This window comes from Pteropus alecto, unplaced genomic scaffold, assembly GCF_000325575.1.
Source record: "Pteropus alecto unplaced genomic scaffold, ASM32557v1 scaffold81, whole genome shotgun sequence".
In the NCBI taxonomy this organism is placed as follows: domain Eukaryota; kingdom Metazoa; phylum Chordata; class Mammalia; order Chiroptera; family Pteropodidae; genus Pteropus; species Pteropus alecto.
Window position 1 is genome coordinate 10,009,527 of NW_006433378.1, and position 11,891 is coordinate 10,021,417.

Sequence of the window (11,891 nt, forward strand, 5' to 3'; positions counted from 1 at the left end):
AAGAAAACATATATACTAAACTCTAAGCTCATGGACCTTGGTCTTAGAGAGGATTTTATGAATTTGACCTTAAAGGCAAGGGAAGTAAAAGCAAAAAAAAAAAAAAAAAAAAAAAAAAAAAAGTGCTATATCAAACTAAAAAGCTTTGGCAGTCTTCTAATAGCCAAAGACATTAATTTCAACATCTTCTTGAACTCTCAGCAAGAGCCAGACCACTGTCTGCTGAAGGTCCAAGCACCTTCATCATCAACATCAGCCAAGTGACATACCTGAAAGTTCTCAACACAGAACTGTGCAACAGCCCTTCTAGATACTATCTCTTTTCTTTTATTCACCCAGCCCTGGGAGTGCAGTTGCTTCTGGTAGTTACCAATCTCTGGGATCAGTTTTATAAAATTTCTAATGCCTGTATAAATATCTATCTGTATCAGATTCCCCCTATTTGATAAATTTAGCACGATTCCAATTCCATGTCTAAATCCTGATAATATGAATAAGTAATGCATTTGTCTATCCATTCATCAAATTATATATATCTGTATTTTTTTGCATGTTCTCACCACTTTTTTCCCCCCAATATTATATTGGGAATCCTAGAGGCAAGAAAGAGACATAAAGAGCATGTAGATTGGAGAGAAATAATTAAAACTCTTTACGGATAACATGATTACCTATATAGGAAATTATAAATCATCCACTATAAAGCTATTAGAACTAATAAGTGAATTAAGCAAGGTTTCAAGGTACAATATCAATATATAAAACCAATTATGCTTCATATTCTAAAGGTGAACGTTTATAAAATAAAAATTACAAAAAATAGATATTATAATTTGCAACAGCCTCAAACATGAAACACTTGGGTATAAATTTAACAAAATATATACATAAAAGCAGTTATATAAACTGTGCCTCTGTACCTCTGTTCTTGTCCAATCCATATCCATTTATGTCCTTGACAATGATTTTACCTGTTTCATGTGAAAGTGCCACAGGCAATAATATGCCGATTCCTTTAAGCAAGTATTTTTTAGAATGCTAACCTCCGATTTACATTGGCACTGGCTTTATAAGCTGTTTTTCTGTAATAGCATCATGTCCTTTAAGGTAAACAGCATGAACAACTGGAAAACACCAGTCATGGATTGATTGGACAGAAGACTTTTGAAAGACTTTTTTCAAATTCTGGAGTTGAAAATATTTCAGAAAAGTCATCGCTATCCTTTCATCAAAACATCAAGATATCCATAGATATCTTGAATATATAATTGTTTAAATCTTGGTATCCTAGCTAAGGAGTTGGGTTGTACATCAAGAAATGAATTTTACAATGGTAGACAGGTGATATCGAACTGGGGCAAATACATTTAGAAAGGGTGACAACTTCATTCACACCACTGGTAAATGGCTCTTCTCCAAGGACTTAAAATTATTCTGAGTGAAGCTTTGGTATTGAAAAAGCAGATGTTTCTTCTAACTATGGTAAAATTTATCAAGTAAGAAAAAAGGGGGAATGTAAGAAAACTAGAGATTTTAAAATAACAATAACAGAAAAATAAAATTAATCTACTCTAAGGAACAAAAGTGAGTGAATTATTCCTGGATTAATGTAGAAAAATCGCTCACTGACTATAACAACTATTATGTACATATGGATTTAGGGAGACTTTTGTGAATAAAATGTGTATTCCTAACAATCCATTGGGTCTTTATCCTTTTTCCTGAAATATCGGGGCTTGTGTTTTTTCTAATTGATCAAATTTTACTACAGGTTTTCACCTAACCAACCAATATGCTGATTGGCTGTTCTATAACCTATTTTAATTTGTAGAAAAGAGATTGTTCCATAGAATACACCCTCTGTGTGGGTTTGGATCACCTGAGCTCCAGAATTCCGAAGTCCATCATCTCTTAAGACATTGTATTGACAAATGATGACATGGGGCAGAGGTAAACCACGTAATTTTTTAACAGCCAGCAAAAGGTGAAGCTGTCATGTCCAGAAACCCTGGATATTTTTTAGCCAGTTCTGAACTATCATGTGTTGGATCCTTATAAATGTGGCCTTTAACTTCTCAGGGAGCAAGGAACTTCAATTAACAAACTTGAACTAATGACAATTCTAGAGGTATGTGTTTATTACAAAGCATGGCTTTCTCGAGTGATCTATCTGTAGTAAAATATTCACTCCAAAGCCTGACCATGAGTGATTTGGGCAGAACTAGAAAACGTGAATTTTCTTGATATGATGGTGTATTCATATCAAAAGTCTGAAAGGCAGGATATACTATTAAAGACTGGATATTGAGTTTAATCTTGATATCTCGGTCTCCTAAGAACGGAAAAAAATGAGACGATGTTTGCTTAAGTCAATCACTTTAAAAAATAAAATAACTACAATGCAAAAATGTATTCTTAAATTTAAAATCCCTAAAAATACAACATAATATACAACATCTTGATAAGTCCTAATATTAAATAATTTTTAGTACTCAATGTTCATAATTTAAATGTTTTAATTTACAAAACAAATTAATACCAGTCTCTTCATAGAATGCAAAAGAGGATCTTTTATTATAATGTGAATTTTATACTTATACAACCCAGACATAATCTGAAGCTTTGTACATATTTGATTCTCTTTTTCATTATTAAGAATATTTCAAATATATTAGTATACGAACAAGCATTGAGATATGGGGGAATGCTATTTCGTTTTTCTCTGATGCTGAGACTATGTTAGATCTTGGATAAATCTAAATTATGTGGAACGATTAATTTTTAATTTTTTGAGCACTGCTCTGTCTTTTCTAGGTCTAGACTCTAAGGAAAAATAGAATTTTATAATTTTCTTCAAAGCTAATTTTCTTGCAATATTCTTTTGCTACTGGGACAAAATGATCATTGTACATACCAGTCAGAAAATATATATCTGTAACCCATGCTTTTTTATTTTTATTTTTACATAATAATGTTTGGATAAGTTAGTTATAATTGTCAGACTTTCCTAAGGTTGTCTTTTTCCAGAAACTACCAATTTTATATTACTTATGTCTGAAGTGTTGGCATACTCAAGAATAGTCAAACTGATTATTAGCACACCGAAAAAAAATATTGCTCTCTTAATGGTTTGAGTACTGGCCAGGACTTCAGGTACAGTTGTGATTAGAAGTGGTGGTAGTGCATATCCAATTTAAAAGAGAAAACTTTTAATAAGTAACCATTAAGTATGACATTTCCTGTGTTTTTGTTTATATACTTTTTCAAATTTAGGATGTTCACTTGTATTTTTGGTTAGCTAATTTGTTTCATCTTTGGAAATACTGAATATTATATGTAAATGAACTGTTATTATCAAGATAATCATATGATTTTCTCCTTTAAATAATTAATTTGGAGAACTGTATTAATAGCTGTTCTAATGTTAAACCTACCACACTCTACTAGAGTAAACTCAAGGCAATCATGATATATATTTTTTAAATATGTTGCTCAATTTTGTAAGATGGTATTTTAGTTTAGGATTTTGCTTCTGTGTACATAGTATGAATGCCTGTAACTTTTACTTCTCAAAATAGCCTTGTCAGGTTAAGAATCAAGGTATGTCAGCTTCTCAAAATGCAACTTTTCCTATTTTTTGGAAATTGTTTTAGGAGTAGAAATGTTTCTTTTAAAAATATTTGTTAAAATTAGTGTTTGAAGCTGTTTAATCCTGGAGAGAGAGAGACACAGAGAGAGAGAGCGAATGTGTGTGTGTGTGTGTGTGTGTGTGTGTGTGTGTGTAAATATATTAAAATTACCGTTCAATTTATTTCCTGGTAATAAGATAATCATTTTTTATTTCTTCTTGCACCTATTCTTTTTTTAATGAATCTTTCCATTTCACCTAAATTTAAATGTGTTGAGTAAAGATGTTCAATGTATATTATTAAATTTTTATTATCTGCAAGATATTTATAGTCTTTTTTCTATTCCTTATATTGGTTTATCATGATTTTCCTCTTTTTTCTTAGTCATACAAGGTATATGATTTTTTTCCTCTGTCTCACATTGTTTTGAAATAATATTTTATTATTCCATTTTACTGTGATATCTTTTTATTTGTACATTTTCTGTCTATTGAAATATAATAGACAATTAGTTGCTTGTATTTACATTGTACAATACAATGATCTTTTTTTTCAATTATAGTTGGCATACAATAATATACCAGTTTCAGTTGTGTAGCATAATGGTCAGATATTCACATAACTCATAAAGTGATCACCTCACTAAGCCTAGTACCCCCATTTCCTCCTCACATATTTATTACAACATTATTAACCATCTTCCCCATGCTACACTCTACATCTCCATGTCTATTCTTCAACTATTTATTTGTACCTCTTAATCCCTTTCCTTTTTTTGTCCCCCCAATTCCCTCCTATTTAGTATCCCTCTAAATATTTTCTGTATCTATGAGTTTATTTTTGTTTTTGTTGGTGTTGTTGTTGATTCTGTTCTATAGATTCCACATGTTCGTGAAATCATGCGATATTTGTCTTCCGGTATCCCTCCCTTTTCAGCACAACACCCATTAGGTCCATCAGGGCAATATCTTTTTCCATGCCTTTCCTTTTAGTCTGTGTGTCTTTTAATCTGAAGTGAGTCTCTTGTAGGCAGCATATATAAGGGTCTTGTTTTCTCATCCATTCAGCCACTTTATCTTTTGGTTGGAGCACTTAATTATTTTTTATTTGAGGTACTTGTTGATAGTAATGTAATTATTACCATTCTTTGTTCCTGTTTTTGATACATATTTTTTTCTTCAAGAAGTTCTTCCAACATTTCCTGTAATACTGGCTTGGTGATGATAAATTCTTTTAGCTTATCTTTGTCTGGGAAGCTCTTTATATGTCATTCAACTCTAAATGATAGCTTTGCTGGGTAAAGTATTCTTGGTTGTAGATCCTGGGTTTTCATCACGTTGAATATTTTGTGCCAAGCCCTTCTGTCCTGCATAATTTCTTTTGAGAAATCAGCTGCCAGTCTCATGGATGCTCCCTTGTAGGTAAGTAACTGCTTTCTTTTGCTTCTTTTAAGAGTCTCTCATTCTATTTAACCATTGGCATTTTAATTATGATGTGTCTTGGTGTGGGCCTCTTTGGGCTCCTGGTTTTGGGGACTCTCTGAGCTTCCTGGGGTTTTATGTTTATTTCCTTCACCAGGTTAGGGAAGTTTTCCATCATTATTTCTTCAAATAGCTCTTCAACGTCTTGGTTTTTTTTTTTTTTTCTTCCCTGATACTTCTTTAACATGGATATTTTTATATTTACTAGTGTCCCAGAGGCTCCTTAAATTATTACTATAGTCTTGGCTTCTTTTTTCTTGCCATTCTGATTGAGTGTCCTTGGCTTTCCCATCCTTTATATAGGTCACTTGATCCGCTTCTTTATTCACTCCGTTTATTGCATTTAATTATATTCCTCATCTCAGATAATGTGTTCTTTTCTGACTGGTTTCTTTTTATAATTTCCATTTCCATTTTTATATTTTTTATTTCTTTGTTAAAGTTCTTACTGTATTTATCTACACTTCCCTTAAGTTTGTTGAGTGTCTTTATAACCAGTGTTTTGAACTCTGCATCTGTTAGATTACTTGACTCTATTACATCTGGATCTCTGTTCTGTTCTCTCATATGGTTTCTGCTTCTTTGTCTTTCCATTTTGGCTGCCTTTCTGTGTCTATTTCTATGTACTAAACAAAGCTCTTAAGTCTCCCAGTTTTATTAGTGTGGATTTGTGAAGTAGGTGTCCAGTGGCCCAGTTCTGAGAGGCGTTCAGCTGCAGGCCAAATTTAGCACAAGCCTGTGCCCCTCTGGAGCCACCTGTTAAGATTCAGCAAGCAATCCACAGATGCTGTGCTTATACTCGCCTCAAAAGGCCACACCAGAAATGGAGGCCAGCTGCCTCCAGTGTGAGTCTAGGCACTGCTCAGCAAGGAGCACCTGACTCACAGAGGATATACCTGGATGTGGCTTGGGTGGGGCTGTGAGTTGGGGGAGGCAGAGTTTCAGGGAATCCTGGATGGAGTGACCTCTGTTATCCAGTTTGATGATGTCTCAGCTATAGTAGCGCTGAGTCTGCCCACTGGGAGTGGGGAGGGCTCAACAGGAAACAATGGTTACCACCAGCACTTCTGTACAGAGCGAGTCTCCCCGCAGCCCTCACTGCGACAACTCAGTGTCCCTTGGTAAGTCCCTGGGGCCCCCTGTGCAGCCGAACTGCTACTGGTACTCAGAGAGAGGAAGTCCATCAACGTGAAAATCCACTCACGGATGTGGCCCCTTTAAGAGGCGTCTGCCGCTGCCGGTACCTCCACCTCTGTCTCATTCAGCTGCTAGAGACCCAGCAGCCCTGCGTCTTCGCCCCATCCTACCTTCTGCTGCTGCAAGGTGATTTCTTGGATTTCTCTCTAGTTGTATGGCTTGTTCATCTAGATCCCAGGCGATTTTTCCTTGCCGTTTGTTCCTTGTTTCTGTCACAACTTTGATTTGGTCACCAAAGGGATGAACAGAGCCTCTATCATCTATGCCATTTTTTCCCCCTCTATCTATACATTTTTAAAGAATGCTTTTATAGGCTACACTAAGGATTAAAGTAACATTTATTAATTTACCAATGTATAATATTAATTATATCCTTATTATCTTCTTGGACAATAGAAAGTTGTTAGAACCTTTTAATATTTTTATTAGTCCCAATGTAGTGGCTATTGTTATTATATGTGTCAATTTCTTTCTAATTTTAAATCACACAGTCAGTTTTCATTTTGATTATCATTATATTTACCACTTTCTTCCTGTTCTTTATTTCTTCCTGCCGCTTTGATCCTAAATCTTCTCTAATATCCAAAGTGCCAGTATCCTGGGTTGTGAATTCTCTTGAATTATGTTGTCAAAAAAAAGTCCTCTATTTCGTCCTCTGACTTGAAAAATATACTCATATTAGTCTTTCTCACCATATTCTTGGTATATATTCTCTCTATTTTGTATTTTCTATCTTTCAATCTCTGTACAACATTATAAATAATTTTTCTGATCTATCTTTTAATTTGCTATATTGTTGTACTGCAGTCAATGTACTAACCACCTAAGTCGGATGGTTAGGAATGAACCCTAATGTAAACTAAGACTTTGGGTGATCATAATGTGCCAATTTAAGTTAATTGTAACAAATGTACCACTCTAGTGAGGGATGTTAATAAGCGTCTGTGGAGGCAGAGGCTATATTTGAAATTTCTTACCTTCCCAGTTTGAAAATGCTGAGCATTTTACTTGCTCTATCACTGCTGCTGCTAAATTCTCTCCAGCTATAAACCTAAAACTGCCCTAAAAATATAAAATCTTTAAAAAAAACTAATTTCAAGATTCAGTTTTTATATTTAATGCTTTCATTCTTTTAAGATGTATTTGTACATTTTTCAAATCTCTCTTAACACTTTTTTATAGTTCTTCCTTTCATAAACACATAAAATATATTATTTATATTAGACACATTCCATTAAAACATTTTTTCGAATTATAACAATATCTGAATATCTGGGTGTTCCTGTTACCTGGTTCTTATTTTTCTATTTGTCTGTGTTACTGGCTACCTTCAACTCTACTGATTGTTCAAATAAAAAAAAATTATTTTTAAGAACAGCTTGAAACCTAGCATTTAGCATCATGTTATCTCTCTCCTAGTGATGGCCTATATTTCATGCTGGCAAACATATATACACATATTATATTATGTTATACAATATGCTGAATGTATATTCTGGATATACTCAGAATATACACAATATTCTGACTTCCTAATTATGGTTATTCCTATAATTTTTTGATTTTTCTCTCATTTAAAAGGTCAGTCTAGTATACAAGAAATTGTACTAGTATTTTAATTAAAAGAAATATATTAAAAGTATGAAATTATTCTTCTTAATGTCCCCAATATAAGTAAAAGAAAATTATTGAAACATTATAATTTAAACGTATGAATCAAATATTGAATGTAAGATGAAAGAAAACAATAAATGAAAGTGTTGAGCATATTGCCTGCTGTGTCATGACTACAGCTAAATTTCCTCCAGCACTGTTTTCAGAATTATCAACTTTCAAGAAATTTGGGGTGTAAAAACCATTTAATGTAGTATATACATCTTCAAACTGAGCTGAGAAATGTTGCTTTTTACTTACAGCTACAAACTAGCCCACTTTTGGGGCTAGTTTGTAGCTGTAAGTAAAAAGCAACATTTCCTTGATCATTAATTTACTTGTGTATCAAGACAAGGCACGTACTCCCAACACAAAAACAGTAAAAAGGTAAAAATTTTTTACTAACATGATATTTGGATGTTTTCTATGAATTGGAAGTCATGTTTTTCTCCATCATGGCATTGACTGGTGATGACTAAACTGTCATTTTTATAAACAAGATTAAAATTTTGATGTAATATTTGTTTTAATCTTAGAAATACTGTCTAACTACTATCTTTTCCTTGATAAAATTTTTCCAGAATGACTTTTTATGGTAATTGCTACATCTTTTTAAATAATCATATTCCTTCTTTGTATCTGCAGAATTACTTTTTCAACTTTATCAAAATATTTCATGTGACTTGCTATTATAGCTCCTAGATTCTGCTTTTTCTTAGGTTTAAGTTTAGTTAGTTTTCACAGAGTATGTTCTATAGAAAATTCAAACCTTTTTCCACTTTCCTAAAGTATCCTCTAGAATATAATTTCAGATATATTCTGTCATAAATTTCATCATTAATTTGTGTAATAGTTGCTTTCATCAATAGATTCCTATGTGCTAGGCACCATTCCAAGCACTGTAAATGTATTATAATATCTAATCTTCATATCGATGCTTAAATGTGCAAATAATTATTATTTGAAGTGAAATATCTTTAAAATGTCACACAATTACCAATTTTCAGAGCCTCCATTTTATCTCAGTCCTCTGTCTCCACAGTCTTTATCCCTAATACTCTGCTAATTAATAAGGAAAGAAAACCAGAGGTAGAGTCAATTTTACTTGAACATTTCTTGTCTTTCCTGCCTTCATTTCTTGACCTATGTGAACATGCCATTTCTCTCTGTTCCTGGACCAGACAGCCTCTGACATTAGTTTTCTCTGTCCATACTGTGTCATCACTGATGTAATTAATTTTTACATAATAAAGCACTCCATATGGTTGATTGAATCTTGGTATGTAAGGCATCTGGCCTAAAATCAAACCAACACAGCTCTTACTTGGTTGATATGATGACTGCATCAGTCCATCTATCATCCATCTTGACAGAGGTCATAGTTATTAAGAGCTGAAATAAAAAAATAGTTAAATAGTAATATGAATTTAAAAAATGATACCATTAAGAATAAAGTTTACATTGATGACTTTATATTTCTTCTATTTATTTTGAAATACTATATGTATAAAGAAAATCTAATACTAGGTTAGATTTTAATACTAATATTAATTTTAAGACATAATACTAATGTTAACCAATGCACATACTTACATCTCAATAGAATGTGAATTATTCTTCTCAGTGATTCTTTCACTTGCCCTTGATCATTTTTCCTTTCCATTTGCCACACATTTCCAAGTAGTCTATTTCAAATTAGCTTGGTTTAGGTGTCTACTACGTGATTGACATGCACTTAGAGACTGGGAATGCAAATTTGAAGAGACATGTTCTCTGACTTTAAGGAGCTTACATCTGCAGGGGTTGGGGCAGTCGTATAGGTCAACAAGAGAAACACAGAATATAGTTGCCTTAACTGAAGTGAGTAGAGAGTAGTGTTGAAATATAAGAATAATCCCTCATTAATCTGCCTAGAGGTTCTGGGAAGAATTTTAAAAGGATTTGAATGGAGACTGCAAGTTTATATGGATGTTTTCTAGAAGGAGTGTGTGTGCACGTGTGTGTGTGTGTGTTGAGGGTTGGCACTCACATGGGGACAGTTTAACAAAATGTTTGAAGAGCAAAACTGTGAGCAGTAGGGCCATTTGAAGGATAAACTTGTAAAAAATTTTGGAAACACAGCTTTATCAATAGCAGCTGATGACAACTCTTATTCATAGGTATTATTGAGTAGTACTCTCTCAATTTTTACATTTCCACTGCCAACATAAAATCTCTCCACTGAAAGCTTCTCTCTCATAGCAAGACTTGCCCCATTTTCTTCTGTGTGTTGGCAATCCTTTGCCTTTGGATCTCACTCTAGATCCCCATCATTGCATTTCTGCTGCCCTAGTCATCATCCTCATTTCTTTAGCATACTGCTGTTCACTGTTTGTTTGTTTGTTTGTTTTTAATTCAATCTACATACATATTTATGCCTCGCATACTAAAATATAAAAATATAATACTCACTACCACATCTGTATTTTCTTTTTGTCTGACTTCTTATTTCTCATTTTTCCTTCTCAATAAAGCTTCTTGAAAGACTATAATCACTGCTTTAAATTCCTCATCATCTTCACTATTCACTCATCATAAGTAAGTTAGCATCCTACTATTCGTAATTTCTGCTTTCACACAACCAATAAAAATGTCCAAGCTCATGAACAATTCTTTCAATATTTCAGGATTCCTCTACTGTTTCATTCTGCCACTACACCATTCTTGAAATGATCTTCTCTCTTCATTTCCCTTATATCTCTGAGGATCCTTAATCACTTGGAATGACTAAGTCACTATTCTTTCACCACTTTTTAAACTAGCTACATTTCAGAACTCCCTAAGTCACCCAACCTGTATGGACTTCCTCTGGCTGCTTACTTCACAAAGTGCACAGATCCCCCAGAGCAAAGTGGTATGCCCATTCTTGTAGACCGTATTCCCAGGACTCTGGACTTTGAGCCTTGAACAGAGTCTTTCTACTTTTAATCAATTATCCTGTCCACTGTAATACCCGACACAGAGAAAAAATACAAAATGTCTTACTTCAGCATAAAAACTAAAGTATTTTTCTGGAGCACATTTTGATCTGGAAAAGGGATAGAAATGTTGTTGAAGAAAAAAAAAATGAAAAAATGACAACCCATTATTCAGTTATATACTGTTAAGCAGGAGACAATTCGAAGAAAGCAGATTATATCTTAACATTTAATTGCACTAAATGAAATCCGTATGGTCTTTTTACCTCTATCTGGGATGTTAGAAAAGCATAGTTTGAAAAGTATTATTTGAGTCTTGCAGGAAAAAGAAGACATTTCCATCAATATGTAGGCAAGTTCAAAATGCAAAGAGACTTTTATATTTACCATGAAGCTTAATCTTCATCCTGTAAAACTTGTAATTTCTGTCAGTGGCTGGGTCAGAAACTCTCATAAATTATGTAACGAAAATGTTTTAAATTCCAAATGTTAATAAACTTTTATTTAGACTGAGATTTTAAAAAGTTTATTAATTCATGTTTCATTAAAGAAATGAATTTCAGATGCAGAAACATGATACTTAATTTGTAGATCATGACAAAGAATAGTCAATTATATACTATAAAGTGAATTTTCTAACATATCACATTTACCAGTTCTACTCAAACACCAACCGCCACTATGGATATAAAATAAGCCCCTTCTTAATGATTCTGGCTCTTGTTTTGGCACATATATATGAACAGGAATGTTGTTAAATGTTGCATCTCTCACGGTTACTTTTTCATCTGATATTGGCAGAATACATTGAAAGCTTTCTAAAAACATTACAGATTCCATGTAGTGGTTTAGTCCCAACATTTCAGCAAGCTAGGCTTAAAATAAAACACACATGTGCACACATACCTCCTAAGTGTCAAAATGTTTTTGAATAAAGAAATGCAAATTAATATTCAATATGACCCAAAGAGACT

General features: G+C 33.2%; 1 pseudogene; it reads right to left on the minus strand.

The window, feature by feature from the left end:
* Positions 1-1,765: 1,765 nt before the first annotated feature.
* On the minus strand, positions 1,766-11,323 carry LOC102891918 (annotated as a pseudogene).
* Positions 11,324-11,891: the final 568 nt, after the last annotated feature.